At 47.2% G+C, this 18144-nt stretch overlaps 1 protein-coding gene across 2 annotated transcripts in view; it reads left to right on the forward strand.

The window, feature by feature from the left end:
- The first annotated feature begins 14909 nt into the window (after positions 1-14909).
- The window catches only part of MEGF10 (multiple EGF like domains 10), a 202254-nt gene continuing 199019 nt past the window's right edge, over positions 14910-18144 (forward strand). For both annotated transcript variants that reach the window (XM_082253244.1, XM_082253243.1), the window contains exon 1: positions 14910-15110. The gene's annotated coding sequence lies outside the window, so the exon portion shown is untranslated. The remainder of the gene's footprint in view (positions 15111-18144) is intronic.

The following is an 18144-nucleotide window of genomic DNA, read 5'->3' on the forward strand; positions in this document are numbered from 1 at the left end:
GGTAAATCTGAAGGAAAAAGTCTTCAGAAAATCTTATAGTGTGTATGGCCATTAAGGGAAGCCTGGAAGAAGAGATCCCATAGCTAGCTCTAACAATAAGGGAAGTCTGGAAGAAGAGATCCCATAGCCAGCTCTGACAATAGGGGAAGCCTGGAAGAAAAGATCCCATAGCCATCTCTGACAATAAGGGAAGCCTAGAAGCAGAGATCCCATAGCCAGCTCTGACAATAGGGGAAGCCTGGAAGAAGAGATCCCATAGCCAGCTCTGACAATAAGGGAAGCCTAGAATAAGAGATCCCATAGAGCTAGTTCAAAAGTCTTCAGAAAATCTTATAGTGTGTATGGCCATTAAGGGAAGCCTGGAAGAAGAGATCCCATAGCTAGCTCTAACAATAAGGGAAGTCTGGAAGAAGAGATCCCATAGCCAGCTCTGACAATAGGGGAAGCCTGGAAGAAAAGATCCCATAGCCATCTCTGACAATAAGGGAAGCCTAGAAGCAGAGATCCCATAGCCAGCTCTGACAATAGGGGAAGCCTGGAAGAAGAGATCCCATAGCCAGCTCTGACAATAAGGGAAGCCTAGAATAAGAGATCCCATAGCCAGCTCTGACAATAAGGGAAGCCTGGAAGAAGAGATCCCATAGCCAGCTCTGACAATAAGGGAAGCCTGGAAGAAGAGATCCCATAGCCAGCTCTGACAATTGGGGAAGCCTGGAAGAAGAGATCCCATAGCCAGCTCTGACAATAGGGGAAGAGATCCCAAAGCCAGCTCTGACAATAGGGGAAGAGATCCCAAAGCCAGCTCTGACAATAAGGGAAGCCTGGAAGAAGAGATCCCATTGCCAACTCTGACAATAAGGGAAGCCTGGAAGAAGAGATCCCATAGCCAGCTCTGACAATAGGGGAAGCCTGGAAGAAGAGATCCCATAGCCAGCTCTGACAATAGGGGAAGCCTGGAAGAAGAGATCCCATTGCCAGCTCTGACAATAAGGGAAGCCTGGAAGAAGAGATCCCATAGCCAGCTCTGACAATTGGGGAAGCCTGGAAGAAGAGATCCCATAGCCAGCTCTGACAATAGGGGAAGAGATCCCAAAGCCAGCTCTGACAATAGGGGAAGAGATCCCAAAGCCAGCTCTGACAATAAGGGAAGCCTGGAAGAAGAGATCCCATTGCCAACTCTGACAATAAGGGAAGCCTGGAAGAAGAGATCCCATAGCCAGCTCTGACAATAGGGGAAGCCTGGAAGAAGAGATCCCATAGCTAGCTCTGACAATAGGGGAAGCCTGGAAGAAGAGATCCCATAGCCAGCTCTGACAATAATGGGCCATACACACTATAAGATTTTCTGAAGACTTTTTCCTTTAGATTTACCAAAACCATATAATATGAGGTCAAACCTAAACACTTTCAATTTGTATGCAATCTGGCAGGCCCTTGCACTACATAGAAAAGGTAAATCTGAAGGAAAAAGTCTTCAGAAAATCTTATAGTGTGTATGGCCATTAAGGGAAGCCTGGAAGAAGAGATCCCATAGCTAGCTCTAACAATAAGGGAAGTCTGGAAGAAGAGATCCCATAGCCAGCTCTGACAATAAGGGAAGCCTAGAAGCAGAGATCCCATAGCCAGCTCTGACAATAGGGGAAGCCTGGAAGAAAAGATCCCATAGCCATCTCTGACAATAAGGGAAGCCTAGAAGCAGAGATCCCATAGCCAGCTCTGACAATAGGGGAAGCCTGGAAGAAGAGATCCCATAGCCAGCTCTGACAATAAGGGAAGCCTAGAATAAGAGATCCCATAGCCAGCTCTGACAATAAGGGAAGCCTGGAAGAAGAGATCCCATAGCCAGCTCTGACAATAAGGGAAGCCTGGAAGAAGAGATCCCATAGCCAGCTCTGACAATTGGGGAAGCCTGGAAGAAGAGATCCCATAGCCAGCTCTGACAATAGGGGAAGAGATCCCAAAGCCAGCTCTGACAATAGGGGAAGAGATCCCAAAGCCAGCTCTGACAATAAGGGAAGCCTGGAAGAAGAGATCCCATTGCCAACTCTGACAATAAGGGAAGCCTGGAAGAAGAGATCCCATAGCCAGCTCTGACAATAGGGGAAGCCTGGAAGAAGAGATCCCATAGCCAGCTCTGACAATAGGGGAAGCCTGGAAGAAGAGATCCCATTGCCAGCTCTGACAATAAGGGAAGCCTGGAAGAAGAGATCCCATAGCCAGCTCTGACAATTGGGGAAGCCTGGAAGAAGAGATCCCATAGCCAGCTCTGACAATAGGGGAAGAGATCCCAAAGCCAGCTCTGACAATAGGGGAAGAGATCCCAAAGCCAGCTCTGACAATAAGGGAAGCCTGGAAGAAGAGATCCCATTGCCAACTCTGACAATAAGGGAAGCCTGGAAGAAGAGATCCCATAGCCAGCTCTGACAATAGGGGAAGCCTGGAAGAAGAGATCCCATAGCCAGCTCTGACAATAGGGGAAGCCTGGAAGAAGAGATCCCATTGCCAGCTCTGACAATAAGGGAAGCCTGGAAGAAGAGATCCCATAGCCAGCTCTGATAATAGGGGAAGCCTGTAAGAAGAGATCCCATAGCCAGCTCTGACAATAGGGGAAGCCTAAAAGAAGAGATCCCATAGCCAGGTCTGACAACAAGGGAAGCCTAAAAGAAAAGATCCCATAGCCAGCTCTGACAATAAGGAAAGCCTAGAAGAAGAGATCCCATAGCCAGCTCTGACAATAGGGGAAGCCTGGAAGAAGAAGAGATCCCATAGCCAGCTCTGACAATAGGGTAAGCCTGGAAGAAGAGATCCCATAGCCAGCTCTGACAATAGGGGAAGCCTGGAAGAAGAGATCCCATTGCCAGCTCTGACAATAAGGGAAGCCTGGAAGAAGAGATCCCATAGCCAGCTCTGATAATAGGGGAAGCCTGTAAGAAGAGATCCCATAGCCAGCTCTGACAATAGGGGAAGCCTAAAAGAAAAGATCCCATAGCCAGCTCTGACAATAAGGAAAGCCTAGAAGAAGAGATCCCATAGCCAGCTCTGACAATAAGGAAAGCCTAGAAGAAAAGATCCCATAGCCAGCTCTGACAATAGGGGAAGCCTGGAAGAAGAGATCCCATAGCCAGCTCTGACAATAGGGGAAGAGATCCCAAAGCCAGCTCTGACAATAAGGGAAGCCTGGAAGAAGAGATCCCATTGCCAGCTCTGACAATAAGGGAAGCCTGGAAGAAGAGATCCCATAGCCAGCTCTGACAATAAGGGAAACCTGGAAGAAGAGATCCCATAGCTAGCTCTGACAATAAGGGAAGATCCCATAGTCAGCTCTGACAATAAGGAAAGCCTAGAAGAAGAGATCCCATAGCCAGCTCTGACAATAGGGGAAGCCTGGAAGAAGAGATCCCATAGCCAGCTCTGACAATAGGGGAAGCCTGGAAGAAGAAGAGATCCCATAGCCAGCTCTGACAATAGGGGAAGCCTGGAAGAAAAGATCCCATAGCCAGCTCTGACAATAAGGAAAGCCTAGAAGAAGAGATCCCATAGCCAGCTCTGACAATAGGGGAAGCCTAGAAGAATAGATCCCATAGCCAGCTCTGATAATAAGGGAAGCCTGGAAGAAGAGATCCCATAGCCAGCTCTGACAATAAGGGAAGCCTGGAAGAAAAGATCCCATAGCCAGCTCTGACAATAGGGGAAGCCTGGAAGAAGAAGAGATCCCATAGCCAGCTCTGATAATAAGGGAAGCCTGGAAGAAGAAGAGATCCCATAGCCAGCTCTGACAATAAGGGAAGCCTGGAAGAAGAAGAGATCCCATAGCCAGCTCTGATAATAAGGGAAGCCTGGAAGAAGAGATCCCATAGCCAGCTCTGACAATTGGGGAAGCCTGGAAGAAGAGATCCCATAGCCAGCTCTGACAATAGGGGAAGAGATCCCAAAGCCAGCTCTGACAATAGGGGAAGAGATCCCAAAGCCAGCTCTGACAATAAGGGAAGCCTGGAAGAAGAGATCCCATTGCCAACTCTGACAATAGGGGAAGCCTGGAAGAAGAGATCCCATAGCCAGCTCTGACAATAGGGGAAGCCTGGAAGGAGAGATCCCATAGCTAGCTCTGACAATAGGGGAAGCCTGGAAGAAGAGATCCCATAGCCAGCTCTGACAATAATGGGCCATACACACTATAAGATTTTCTGAAGACTTTTTCCTTTAGATTTACCAAAACCATATAATATGAGGTCAAACCTAAACACTTTCAATTTGTATGCAATCTGGCAGGCCCTTGCACTACATAGAAAAGGTAAATCTGAAGGAAAAAGTCTTCAGAAAATCTTATAGTGTGTATGGCCATTAAGGGAAGCCTGGAAGAAGAGATCCCATAGCTAGCTCTAACAATAAGGGAAGTCTGGAAGAAGAGATCCCATAGCCAGCTCTGACAATAAGGGAAGCCTAGAAGCAGAGATCCCATAGCCAGCTCTGACAATAGGGGAAGCCTGGAAGAAAAGATCCCATAGCCATCTCTGACAATAAGGGAAGCCTAGAAGCAGAGATCCCATAGCCAGCTCTGACAATAGGGGAAGCCTGGAAGAAGAGATCCCATAGCCAGCTCTGACAATAAGGGAAGCCTAGAATAAGAGATCCCATAGCCAGCTCTGACAATAAGGGAAGCCTGGAAGAAGAGATCCCATAGCCAGCTCTGACAATAAGGGAAGCCTGGAAGAAGAGATCCCATAGCCAGCTCTGACAATTGGGGAAGCCTGGAAGAAGAGATCCCATAGCCAGCTCTGACAATAGGGGAAGAGATCCCAAAGCCAGCTCTGACAATAGGGGAAGAGATCCCAAAGCCAGCTCTGACAATAAGGGAAGCCTGGAAGAAGAGATCCCATTGCCAACTCTGACAATAAGGGAAGCCTGGAAGAAGAGATCCCATAGCCAGCTCTGACAATAGGGGAAGCCTGGAAGAAGAGATCCCATAGCCAGCTCTGACAATAGGGGAAGCCTGGAAGAAGAGATCCCATTGCCAGCTCTGACAATAAGGGAAGCCTGGAAGAAGAGATCCCATAGCCAGCTCTGACAATTGGGGAAGCCTGGAAGAAGAGATCCCATAGCCAGCTCTGACAATAGGGGAAGAGATCCCAAAGCCAGCTCTGACAATAGGGGAAGAGATCCCAAAGCCAGCTCTGACAATAAGGGAAGCCTGGAAGAAGAGATCCCATTGCCAACTCTGACAATAAGGGAAGCCTGGAAGAAGAGATCCCATAGCCAGCTCTGACAATAGGGGAAGCCTGGAAGAAGAGATCCCATAGCCAGCTCTGACAATAGGGGAAGCCTGGAAGAAGAGATCCCATTGCCAGCTCTGACAATAAGGGAAGCCTGGAAGAAGAGATCCCATAGCCAGCTCTGATAATAGGGGAAGCCTGTAAGAAGAGATCCCATAGCCAGCTCTGACAATAGGGGAAGCCTAAAAGAAGAGATCCCATAGCCAGGTCTGACAACAAGGGAAGCCTAAAAGAAAAGATCCCATAGCCAGCTCTGACAATAAGGAAAGCCTAGAAGAAGAGATCCCATAGCCAGCTCTGACAATAGGGGAAGCCTGGAAGAAGAAGAGATCCCATAGCCAGCTCTGACAATAGGGTAAGCCTGGAAGAAGAGATCCCATAGCCAGCTCTGACAATAGGGGAAGCCTGGAAGAAGAGATCCCATTGCCAGCTCTGACAATAAGGGAAGCCTGGAAGAAGAGATCCCATAGCCAGCTCTGATAATAGGGGAAGCCTGTAAGAAGAGATCCCATAGCCAGCTCTGACAATAGGGGAAGCCTAAAAGAAAAGATCCCATAGCCAGCTCTGACAATAAGGAAAGCCTAGAAGAAGAGATCCCATAGCCAGCTCTGACAATAAGGAAAGCCTAGAAGAAAAGATCCCATAGCCAGCTCTGACAATAGGGGAAGCCTGGAAGAAGAGATCCCATAGCCAGCTCTGACAATAGGGGAAGAGATCCCAAAGCCAGCTCTGACAATAAGGGAAGCCTGGAAGAAGAGATCCCATTGCCAGCTCTGACAATAAGGGAAGCCTGGAAGAAGAGATCCCATAGCCAGCTCTGACAATAAGGGAAACCTGGAAGAAGAGATCCCATAGCTAGCTCTGACAATAAGGGAAGATCCCATAGTCAGCTCTGACAATAAGGAAAGCCTAGAAGAAGAGATCCCATAGCCAGCTCTGACAATAGGGGAAGCCTGGAAGAAGAGATCCCATAGCCAGCTCTGACAATAGGGGAAGCCTGGAAGAAGAAGAGATCCCATAGCCAGCTCTGACAATAGGGGAAGCCTGGAAGAAAAGATCCCATAGCCAGCTCTGACAATAAGGAAAGCCTAGAAGAAGAGATCCCATAGCCAGCTCTGACAATAGGGGAAGCCTAGAAGAATAGATCCCATAGCCAGCTCTGATAATAAGGGAAGCCTGGAAGAAGAGATCCCATAGCCAGCTCTGACAATAAGGGAAGCCTGGAAGAAAAGATCCCATAGCCAGCTCTGACAATAGGGGAAGCCTGGAAGAAGAAGAGATCCCATAGCCAGCTCTGATAATAAGGGAAGCCTGGAAGAAGAAGAGATCCCATAGCCAGCTCTGACAATAAGGGAAGCCTGGAAGAAGAAGAGATCCCATAGCCAGCTCTGATAATAAGGGAAGCCTGGAAGAAGAGATCCCATAGCCAGCTCTGACAATTGGGGAAGCCTGGAAGAAGAGATCCCATAGCCAGCTCTGACAATAGGGGAAGAGATCCCAAAGCCAGCTCTGACAATAGGGGAAGAGATCCCAAAGCCAGCTCTGACAATAAGGGAAGCCTGGAAGAAGAGATCCCATTGCCAACTCTGACAATAGGGGAAGCCTGGAAGAAGAGATCCCATAGCCAGCTCTGACAATAGGGGAAGCCTGGAAGGAGAGATCCCATAGCTAGCTCTGACAATAGGGGAAGCCTGGAAGAAGAGATCCCATAGCCAGCTCTGACAATAATGGGCCATACACACTATAAGATTTTCTGAAGACTTTTTCCTTTAGATTTACCAAAACCATATAATATGAGGTCAAACCTAAACACTTTCAATTTGTATGCAATCTGGCAGGCCCTTGCACTACATAGAAAAGGTAAATCTGAAGGAAAAAGTCTTCAGAAAATCTTATAGTGTGTATGGCCATTAAGGGAAGCCTGGAAGAAGAGATCCCATAGCTAGCTCTAACAATAAGGGAAGTCTGGAAGAAGAGATCCCATAGCCAGCTCTGACAATAAGGGAAGCCTAGAAGCAGAGATCCCATAGCCAGCTCTGACAATAGGGGAAGCCTGGAAGAAAAGATCCCATAGCCATCTCTGACAATAAGGGAAGCCTAGAAGCAGAGATCCCATAGCCAGCTCTGACAATAGGGGAAGCCTGGAAGAAGAGATCCCATAGCCAGCTCTGACAATAAGGGAAGCCTAGAATAAGAGATCCCATAGCCAGCTCTGACAATAAGGGAAGCCTGGAAGAAGAGATCCCATAGCCAGCTCTGACAATAAGGGAAGCCTGGAAGAAGAGATCCCATAGCCAGCTCTGACAATTGGGGAAGCCTGGAAGAAGAGATCCCATAGCCAGCTCTGACAATAGGGGAAGAGATCCCAAAGCCAGCTCTGACAATAGGGGAAGAGATCCCAAAGCCAGCTCTGACAATAAGGGAAGCCTGGAAGAAGAGATCCCATTGCCAACTCTGACAATAAGGGAAGCCTGGAAGAAGAGATCCCATAGCCAGCTCTGACAATAGGGGAAGCCTGGAAGAAGAGATCCCATAGCCAGCTCTGACAATAGGGGAAGCCTGGAAGAAGAGATCCCATTGCCAGCTCTGACAATAAGGGAAGCCTGGAAGAAGAGATCCCATAGCCAGCTCTGACAATTGGGGAAGCCTGGAAGAAGAGATCCCATAGCCAGCTCTGACAATAGGGGAAGAGATCCCAAAGCCAGCTCTGACAATAGGGGAAGAGATCCCAAAGCCAGCTCTGACAATAAGGGAAGCCTGGAAGAAGAGATCCCATTGCCAACTCTGACAATAAGGGAAGCCTGGAAGAAGAGATCCCATAGCCAGCTCTGACAATAGGGGAAGCCTGGAAGAAGAGATCCCATAGCCAGCTCTGACAATAGGGGAAGCCTGGAAGAAGAGATCCCATTGCCAGCTCTGACAATAAGGGAAGCCTGGAAGAAGAGATCCCATAGCCAGCTCTGATAATAGGGGAAGCCTGTAAGAAGAGATCCCATAGCCAGCTCTGACAATAGGGGAAGCCTAAAAGAAGAGATCCCATAGCCAGGTCTGACAACAAGGGAAGCCTAAAAGAAAAGATCCCATAGCCAGCTCTGACAATAAGGAAAGCCTAGAAGAAGAGATCCCATAGCCAGCTCTGACAATAGGGGAAGCCTGGAAGAAGAAGAGATCCCATAGCCAGCTCTGACAATAGGGTAAGCCTGGAAGAAGAGATCCCATAGCCAGCTCTGACAATAGGGGAAGCCTGGAAGAAGAGATCCCATTGCCAGCTCTGACAATAAGGGAAGCCTGGAAGAAGAGATCCCATAGCCAGCTCTGATAATAGGGGAAGCCTGTAAGAAGAGATCCCATAGCCAGCTCTGACAATAGGGGAAGCCTAAAAGAAAAGATCCCATAGCCAGCTCTGACAATAAGGAAAGCCTAGAAGAAGAGATCCCATAGCCAGCTCTGACAATAAGGAAAGCCTAGAAGAAAAGATCCCATAGCCAGCTCTGACAATAGGGGAAGCCTGGAAGAAGAGATCCCATAGCCAGCTCTGACAATAGGGGAAGAGATCCCAAAGCCAGCTCTGACAATAAGGGAAGCCTGGAAGAAGAGATCCCATTGCCAGCTCTGACAATAAGGGAAGCCTGGAAGAAGAGATCCCATAGCCAGCTCTGACAATAAGGGAAACCTGGAAGAAGAGATCCCATAGCTAGCTCTGACAATAAGGGAAGATCCCATAGTCAGCTCTGACAATAAGGAAAGCCTAGAAGAAGAGATCCCATAGCCAGCTCTGACAATAGGGGAAGCCTGGAAGAAGAGATCCCATAGCCAGCTCTGACAATAGGGGAAGCCTGGAAGAAGAAGAGATCCCATAGCCAGCTCTGACAATAGGGGAAGCCTGGAAGAAAAGATCCCATAGCCAGCTCTGACAATAAGGAAAGCCTAGAAGAAGAGATCCCATAGCCAGCTCTGACAATAGGGGAAGCCTAGAAGAATAGATCCCATAGCCAGCTCTGATAATAAGGGAAGCCTGGAAGAAGAGATCCCATAGCCAGCTCTGACAATAAGGGAAGCCTGGAAGAAAAGATCCCATAGCCAGCTCTGACAATAGGGGAAGCCTGGAAGAAGAAGAGATCCCATAGCCAGCTCTGATAATAAGGGAAGCCTGGAAGAAGAAGAGATCCCATAGCCAGCTCTGACAATAAGGGAAGCCTGGAAGAAGAAGAGATCCCATAGCCAGCTCTGATAATAAGGGAAGCCTGGAAGAAGAGATCCCATAGCCAGCTCTGACAATTGGGGAAGCCTGGAAGAAGAGATCCCATAGCCAGCTCTGACAATAGGGGAAGAGATCCCAAAGCCAGCTCTGACAATAGGGGAAGAGATCCCAAAGCCAGCTCTGACAATAAGGGAAGCCTGGAAGAAGAGATCCCATTGCCAACTCTGACAATAGGGGAAGCCTGGAAGAAGAGATCCCATAGCCAGCTCTGACAATAGGGGAAGCCTGGAAGGAGAGATCCCATAGCTAGCTCTGACAATAGGGGAAGCCTGGAAGAAGAGATCCCATAGCCAGCTCTGACAATAATGGGCCATACACACTATAAGATTTTCTGAAGACTTTTTCCTTTAGATTTACCAAAACCATATAATATGAGGTCAAACCTAAACACTTTCAATTTGTATGCAATCTGGCAGGCCCTTGCACTACATAGAAAAGGTAAATCTGAAGGAAAAAGTCTTCAGAAAATCTTATAGTGTGTATGGCCATTAAGGGAAGCCTGGAAGAAGAGATCCCATAGCTAGCTCTAACAATAAGGGAAGTCTGGAAGAAGAGATCCCATAGCCAGCTCTGACAATAAGGGAAGCCTAGAAGCAGAGATCCCATAGCCAGCTCTGACAATAGGGGAAGCCTGGAAGAAAAGATCCCATAGCCATCTCTGACAATAAGGGAAGCCTAGAAGCAGAGATCCCATAGCCAGCTCTGACAATAGGGGAAGCCTGGAAGAAGAGATCCCATAGCCAGCTCTGACAATAAGGGAAGCCTAGAATAAGAGATCCCATAGCCAGCTCTGACAATAAGGGAAGCCTGGAAGAAGAGATCCCATAGCCAGCTCTGACAATAAGGGAAGCCTGGAAGAAGAGATCCCATAGCCAGCTCTGACAATTGGGGAAGCCTGGAAGAAGAGATCCCATAGCCAGCTCTGACAATAGGGGAAGAGATCCCAAAGCCAGCTCTGACAATAGGGGAAGAGATCCCAAAGCCAGCTCTGACAATAAGGGAAGCCTGGAAGAAGAGATCCCATTGCCAACTCTGACAATAAGGGAAGCCTGGAAGAAGAGATCCCATAGCCAGCTCTGACAATAGGGGAAGCCTGGAAGAAGAGATCCCATAGCCAGCTCTGACAATAGGGGAAGCCTGGAAGAAGAGATCCCATTGCCAGCTCTGACAATAAGGGAAGCCTGGAAGAAGAGATCCCATAGCCAGCTCTGACAATTGGGGAAGCCTGGAAGAAGAGATCCCATAGCCAGCTCTGACAATAGGGGAAGAGATCCCAAAGCCAGCTCTGACAATAGGGGAAGAGATCCCAAAGCCAGCTCTGACAATAAGGGAAGCCTGGAAGAAGAGATCCCATTGCCAACTCTGACAATAAGGGAAGCCTGGAAGAAGAGATCCCATAGCCAGCTCTGACAATAGGGGAAGCCTGGAAGAAGAGATCCCATAGCCAGCTCTGACAATAGGGGAAGCCTGGAAGAAGAGATCCCATTGCCAGCTCTGACAATAAGGGAAGCCTGGAAGAAGAGATCCCATAGCCAGCTCTGATAATAGGGGAAGCCTGTAAGAAGAGATCCCATAGCCAGCTCTGACAATAGGGGAAGCCTAAAAGAAGAGATCCCATAGCCAGGTCTGACAACAAGGGAAGCCTAAAAGAAAAGATCCCATAGCCAGCTCTGACAATAAGGAAAGCCTAGAAGAAGAGATCCCATAGCCAGCTCTGACAATAGGGGAAGCCTGGAAGAAGAAGAGATCCCATAGCCAGCTCTGACAATAGGGGAAGCCTGGAAGAAGAGATCCCATAGCCAGCTCTGACAATAGGGGAAGCCTGGAAGAAGAGATCCCATTGCCAGCTCTGACAATAAGGGAAGCCTGGAAGAAGAGATCCCATAGCCAGCTCTGATAATAGGGGAAGCCTGTAAGAAGAGATCCCATAGCCAGCTCTGACAATAGGGGAAGCCTAAAAGAAAAGATCCCATAGCCAGCTCTGACAATAAGGAAAGCCTAGAAGAAGAGATCCCATAGCCAGCTCTGACAATAAGGAAAGCCTAGAAGAAAAGATCCCATAGCCAGCTCTGACAATAGGGGAAGCCTGGAAGAAGAGATCCCATAGCCAGCTCTGACAATAGGGGAAGAGATCCCAAAGCCAGCTCTGACAATAAGGGAAGCCTGGAAGAAGAGATCCCATTGCCAGCTCTGACAATAAGGGAAGCCTGGAAGAAGAGATCCCATAGCCAGCTCTGACAATAAGGGAAACCTGGAAGAAGAGATCCCATAGCTAGCTCTGACAATAAGGGAAGATCCCATAGTCAGCTCTGACAATAAGGAAAGCCTAGAAGAAGAGATCCCATAGCCAGCTCTGACAATAGGGGAAGCCTGGAAGAAGAGATCCCATAGCCAGCTCTGACAATAGGGGAAGCCTGGAAGAAAAGATCCCATAGCCAGCTCTGACAATAAGGAAAGCCTAGAAGAAGAGATCCCATAGCCAGCTCTGACAATAGGGGAAGCCTAGAAGAATAGATCCCATAGCCAGCTCTGATAATAAGGGAAGCCTGGAAGAAGAGATCCCATAGCCAGCTCTGACAATAGGGGAAGCCTGGAATAAGAGATCCCATAGCCAGCTCTGACAATAGGGGAAGCCTAGAAGAAGAGATCCCATAGCCAGCTCTGACAATAGGGGAAGCCTGGAAGAAAAGATCCCATAGCCAGCTCTGACAATAAGGAAAGCCTAGAAGAAGAGATCCCATAGCCAGCTCTGACAATAGGGGAAGCCTAGAAGAATAGATCCCATAGCCAGCTCTGATAATAAGGGAAGCCTGGAAGAAAAGATCCCATAGCCAGCTCTGACAATAGGGGAAGCCTGGAAGAAGAAGAGATCCCATAGCCAGCTCTGATAATAAGGGAAGCCTGGAAGAAGAAGAGATCCCATAGCCAGCTCTGACAATAAGGGAAGCCTGGAAGAAGAAGAGATCCCATAGCCAGCTCTGATAATAAGGGAAGCCTGGAAGAAGAAGAGATCCCATAGCCAGCTCTGATAATAAGGGAAGCCTAGAAGAAAAGATCCCATAGCTAGCTCTGACAATAGGGGAAGCCTGGAAGAAGAAGAGATCCCATAGCCAGCTCTGACAATAGGGGAAGCCTGGAAGAAGAGATCCCATAGCCAGCTCTGATAATAAGGGAAGCCTGGAAGAAGAGATCCCATAGCCAGCTCTGACAATAGGGGAAGCCTGGAAGAAGAGATCCCATTGCCAGCTCTGACAATAAGGGAAGCCTGGAAGAAGAGATCCCATAGCCAGCTCTGACAATTGGGGAAGCCTGGAAGAAGAGATCCCATAGCCAGCTCTGACAATAGGGGAAGAGATCCCAAAGCCAGCTCTGACAATAGGGGAAGAGATCCCAAAGCCAGCTCTGACAATAAGGGAAGCCTGGAAGAAGAGATCCCATTGCCAACTCTGACAATAAGGGAAGCCTGGAAGAAGAGATCCCATAGCCAGCTCTGACAATAGGGGAAGCCTGGAAGAAGAGATCCCATAGCCAGCTCTGACAATAGGGGAAGCCTGGAAGAAGAGATCCCATTGCCAGCTCTGACAATAAGGGAAGCCTGGAAGAAGAGATCCCATAGCCAGCTCTGATAATAGGGGAAGCCTGTAAGAAGAGATCCCATAGCCAGCTCTGACAATAGGGGAAGCCTAAAAGAAGAGATCCCATAGCCAGGTCTGACAACAAGGGAAGCCTAAAAGAAAAGATCCCATAGCCAGCTCTGACAATAAGGAAAGCCTAGAAGAAGAGATCCCATAGCCAGCTCTGACAATAGGGGAAGCCTGGAAGAAGAAGAGATCCCATAGCCAGCTCTGACAATAGGGGAAGCCTGGAAGAAGAGATCCCATAGCCAGCTCTGACAATAGGGGAAGCCTGGAAGAAGAGATCCCATTGCCAGCTCTGACAATAAGGGAAGCCTGGAAGAAGAGATCCCATAGCCAGCTCTGATAATAGGGGAAGCCTGTAAGAAGAGATCCCATAGCCAGCTCTGACAATAGGGGAAGCCTAAAAGAAAAGATCCCATAGCCAGCTCTGACAATAAGGAAAGCCTAGAAGAAGAGATCCCATAGCCAGCTCTGACAATAAGGAAAGCCTAGAAGAAAAGATCCCATAGCCAGCTCTGACAATAGGGGAAGCCTGGAAGAAGAGATCCCATAGCCAGCTCTGACAATAGGGGAAGAGATCCCAAAGCCAGCTCTGACAATAAGGGAAGCCTGGAAGAAGAGATCCCATTGCCAGCTCTGACAATAAGGGAAGCCTGGAAGAAGAGATCCCATAGCCAGCTCTGACAATAAGGGAAACCTGGAAGAAGAGATCCCATAGCTAGCTCTGACAATAAGGGAAGATCCCATAGTCAGCTCTGACAATAAGGAAAGCCTAGAAGAAGAGATCCCATAGCCAGCTCTGACAATAGGGGAAGCCTGGAAGAAGAGATCCCATAGCCAGCTCTGACAATAGGGGAAGCCTGGAAGAAGAAGAGATCCCATAGCCAGCTCTGACAATAGGGGAAGCCTGGAAGAAAAGATCCCATAGCCAGCTCTGACAATAAGGAAAGCCTAGAAGAAGAGATCCCATAGCCAGCTCTGACAATAGGGGAAGCCTAGAAGAATAGATCCCATAGCCAGCTCTGATAATAAGGGAAGCCTGGAAGAAGAGATCCCATAGCCAGCTCTGACAATAAGGGAAGCCTGGAAGAAAAGATCCCATAGCCAGCTCTGACAATAGGGGAAGCCTGGAAGAAGAAGAGATCCCATAGCCAGCTCTGATAATAAGGGAAGCCTGGAAGAAGAAGAGATCCCATAGCCAGCTCTGACAATAAGGGAAGCCTGGAAGAAGAAGAGATCCCATAGCCAGCTCTGATAATAAGGGAAGCCTGGAAGAAGAAGAGATCCCATAGCCAGCTCTGATAATAAGGGAAGCCTGGAAGAAGAAGAGATCCCATAGCCAGCTCTGATAATAAGGGAAGCCTAGAAGAAAAGATCCCATAGCTAGCTCTGACAATAGGGGAAGCCTGGAAGAAGAAGAGATCCCATAGCCAGCTCTGACAATAGGGGAAGCCTGGAAGAAGAGATCCCATAGCCAGCTCTGATAATAAGGGAAGCCTGGAAGAAGAGATCCCATAGCCAGCTCTGACAACAAGGGAAGCCTAGAAGAAGAGATCCCATAGCCAGCTCTGATAATAAGGGAAGCCTAGAAGAAGAGATCCCATAGCCAGCTCTGATAATAAGGGAAGCCTAGAAGAAAAGATCCCATAGCCATCTCTGACAATAGCAGGTCCCCGCCCCCTCCCGCAGACTCTGAGCAGTGAATGGGGCTGCAGTGACAGCAGTCAGAGAAGACACTGAGCCAGGCTGAGCTCTGCACACTGCACAATACATCGCCACTGCCTAGGATCAGCAGGAGACAAGCCAGCTACAACTCCCACCCGACCACTTCTAGACATCGCATCGTCTGATTATTATGATTGAGAGTTGATGAAAATTCGGAGAACTTTTGTGGGATCTCCAGGATCCAGAGCAGGGAGGAAAGTCATCAGAGTCACCCAGGTAAGACTCATTAAAGTAGGAGAAAGTTTCCTGAGCAGCCTGGGATAAAGACAGGAGGCAGATCTTGTATTGTGCATGCCCTATGATCATAGAATCCTCTTATTAATGAGTAATAAACCTGATTGGGGTGTGTTAGGGATTGCAGAAAGTTCTCATGCTGTAGTTCCAGGGGGGATCCATGGACTTGTATTCACTCTTCTATCTGGATGATTGGCACTTACCTCTATTGGTAATGATTACTGATGTGCTGACATACCTCTTCTTCTAATGTGATGCATTGATTGCTGTGAATGTGATAGATGAGTCTCCCTTGGCTCACTCAGCTACAATTCTTAGCTCACATCCATCTAAAGATCGGTGGGCTGTAAATAAGAAAGGGGGATTAACAAAGATTGGCGCGGAGGAAAAAACGCACTTTTTTTTAGCGTTTTATGCGTTAATGAATAAAAGTGTTGTAAAGTTGTTCCCTGGTAGGGGTGTGCTGTCTGTCCACAGACCTCCATCCCTCCCTCCTCGCCGTTCGCCCCTGCTCCCTATGGTATTTTCAGGACTCTGGTAGTGGTGCACATTTTACAGCAATTTTTTGTTTAGAACATTGGCAAAAGTGCTTATTTAATTTGGCGCACGCCATCGGCATTACCAGGAACTGTCGCATATCGCTTTTAGGGCTCATTCACACAGACTAACAGAGGGGGCATAAAAATGGCGAATGAACTGCACCCCTTAAGCTACAACGGTGGCCATACAGTGTTGTACCCATGCCGCAGCAATAATTCTGCTCCATGTCTCACTGGGTGGGCAGTACCACCACCGAACGCAACCCATTCAAGTGAATAGGGCCACTCTGCAACCAGTGGTGCAGACTTAGTGGTGGCGAGGAGGCGAACTATCACCTCCCAGACATCTGGCAATCGTCCTCTGAAAAGTGATCCACCGTGGAGGGGCAGTGATGGCAAATGTAAAGAACCCTTAAACTGCTTATACACTTTACAATTGGATTGTCCAGTCTTCTTTAGAGCCAACTTACACTTTACAACCTGACTGTACTGTCTTTGTACTATGGACTTTAGATTTACCAAAACTATGTACTATATGGACCTACCTAAGCTAGCCAGTCCATTTGTATCCAGTCAAGACCCTTGTATTACATAGTTGTTAGATTTAAAGGCAGAGCCATCTTTAATATTAATTGGACCCTGGGCAAATATTTTCTTGGGCCCTCCAAAATCCACCTATTACCTATTTGCAGGCAGTGGGGGCTTAAGGGGCAGCTGCTTTGGGCCCCACAACAATGACTGGGCCCAGGGCAGTTGCCCCTTTTGCCCTGTGTTAAAAACGGCCCTGTTTAAAGGAGATTGTACAATAGGATTGCAATGTGTGTGCTGAGCTTTAAAGTGAATTGGCGTGGCTTGTGCAACAACACGCAGAGCTGGGGTAATGGCATTATTGAGTTGGCGCATTGAAGATGCACCAATATTTACATTACAATCCCCCCTATAATGGCTGTCTGATGGAACGCCCCAATGGGACCAGAATGGGTGAACGTTCTTTAACAGTCAATGTTGTCTGAAGCGCTTCTTTTGTGTGGCTGGTTTACTTTTGTGACTCCTCTGTGCAGAGCTCAGCAAAGATTGGATTGTGCTCCTTGTATGCAGACATCATTGGAAATAGATTGGTGTGTAAGAAGAGAAGACACCCGTCTGAATGTGGGTTTTGTGAGTAGCTGATACAACTTAACATTCATGAAATGAATATTCTTTAGGATTCGGATCCCTGCTGCTTCTTTGTGGGGGGAGCGGTGCAGTGATTAGCTACTGTACTTTGTTTGAATGGGTTTTGCCCTCTTTTGGTTATTTGCCTCTTTTATAATTGATCCCTAAAGTTACACACATTGCTGTTTACTCACAAAAAAAAAAAAAAAATCTGCGACCAGGCATTTTTTGACACTTTTTGTTTACAGATTTAAATCAGTATATTTTGCAGAATTACTTTGAACCCCCAAACATACATTTATTATTTTTTTAGCAAGGACCCTAAGGAATAAAACGGCGATCCTTGCATTTTTTTATGTGACACGATATTTGCGCAGTGGTTTTGCAAACGCAATTGTTTTGGAAAAAATACATTTGAATTATTTTGTAAAATGTGAAAGATGATGTGAAAGATGCTTAAAATTTGTGGACACTCATGGAATGGTAACAAACTACGCTACCTAAAAATCCCCATAGGCGATGCTTTAACCAGTTCTGGACTGGAAGGATTTGCCCCTTTAATGAACAGGCCATTTTGTGCGATTCGGCACTGCGTTATTTTAACGGAAAATTGCACGGTCATCCGACGCGGTACCCAAATAAAATTGTTGTCCTTTTTTTCCCACAAATAGAGCTATCTTTTGGTGGTATTTGATCACTTGTGCGATTTTTATTTTTTGCACTATAAACAAAAAAATAGCGACAATTCTGAAAAAAAAAAAAAAAAAAAAAACAATAATTTTCACTTTCTGCTATATAACATTCCCCAAAAAAAAATTAAAAATCAAAATTTGTCATCCTTCTAGGTCAATTTGTATTCTGCTATATATTTTTGGTAAAAAAAATCGCAATAAGCCTATTTTGATTGGTTTGCGCAAAAGTTATTGCGTCTACAAACTAGAGAAAAGATTTATGTAATTTTTATTTATTTATTTATTTTTTTATTAGTAATGGCAGCAATCTGCGATTTTTAGCGGAACTGGGACATTGCGGCGGACAGATCGGACCCCTAACTAAAATTTTTGACACTTTTGGGGGGACCAGTGACATTACTACAGTAATCAGTGCTACAAATATGCACTGTCACTGTAAGAATAACTCTGGCTGGGAAGGGGTTAACCTAGGGGTGATCAAAGGGTTAATTGTGAGCCTAGGAGAGCGTTTCTAACTGTGGGGGGAGGAACTTGTGAAATGATCATAGAGACCTGTGTTCTTATATGGAAGGATCATAGGTGCTCTGTGATCATTTCTGAGAGAACAATGGTCAGCTGTGTTTACAACAG

Source organism: Pelophylax lessonae, assembly GCF_965119305.1.
Source record: "Pelophylax lessonae genome assembly, chromosome: 1".
Classification (NCBI taxonomy): Eukaryota; Metazoa; Chordata; class Amphibia; order Anura; family Ranidae; genus Pelophylax; species Pelophylax lessonae.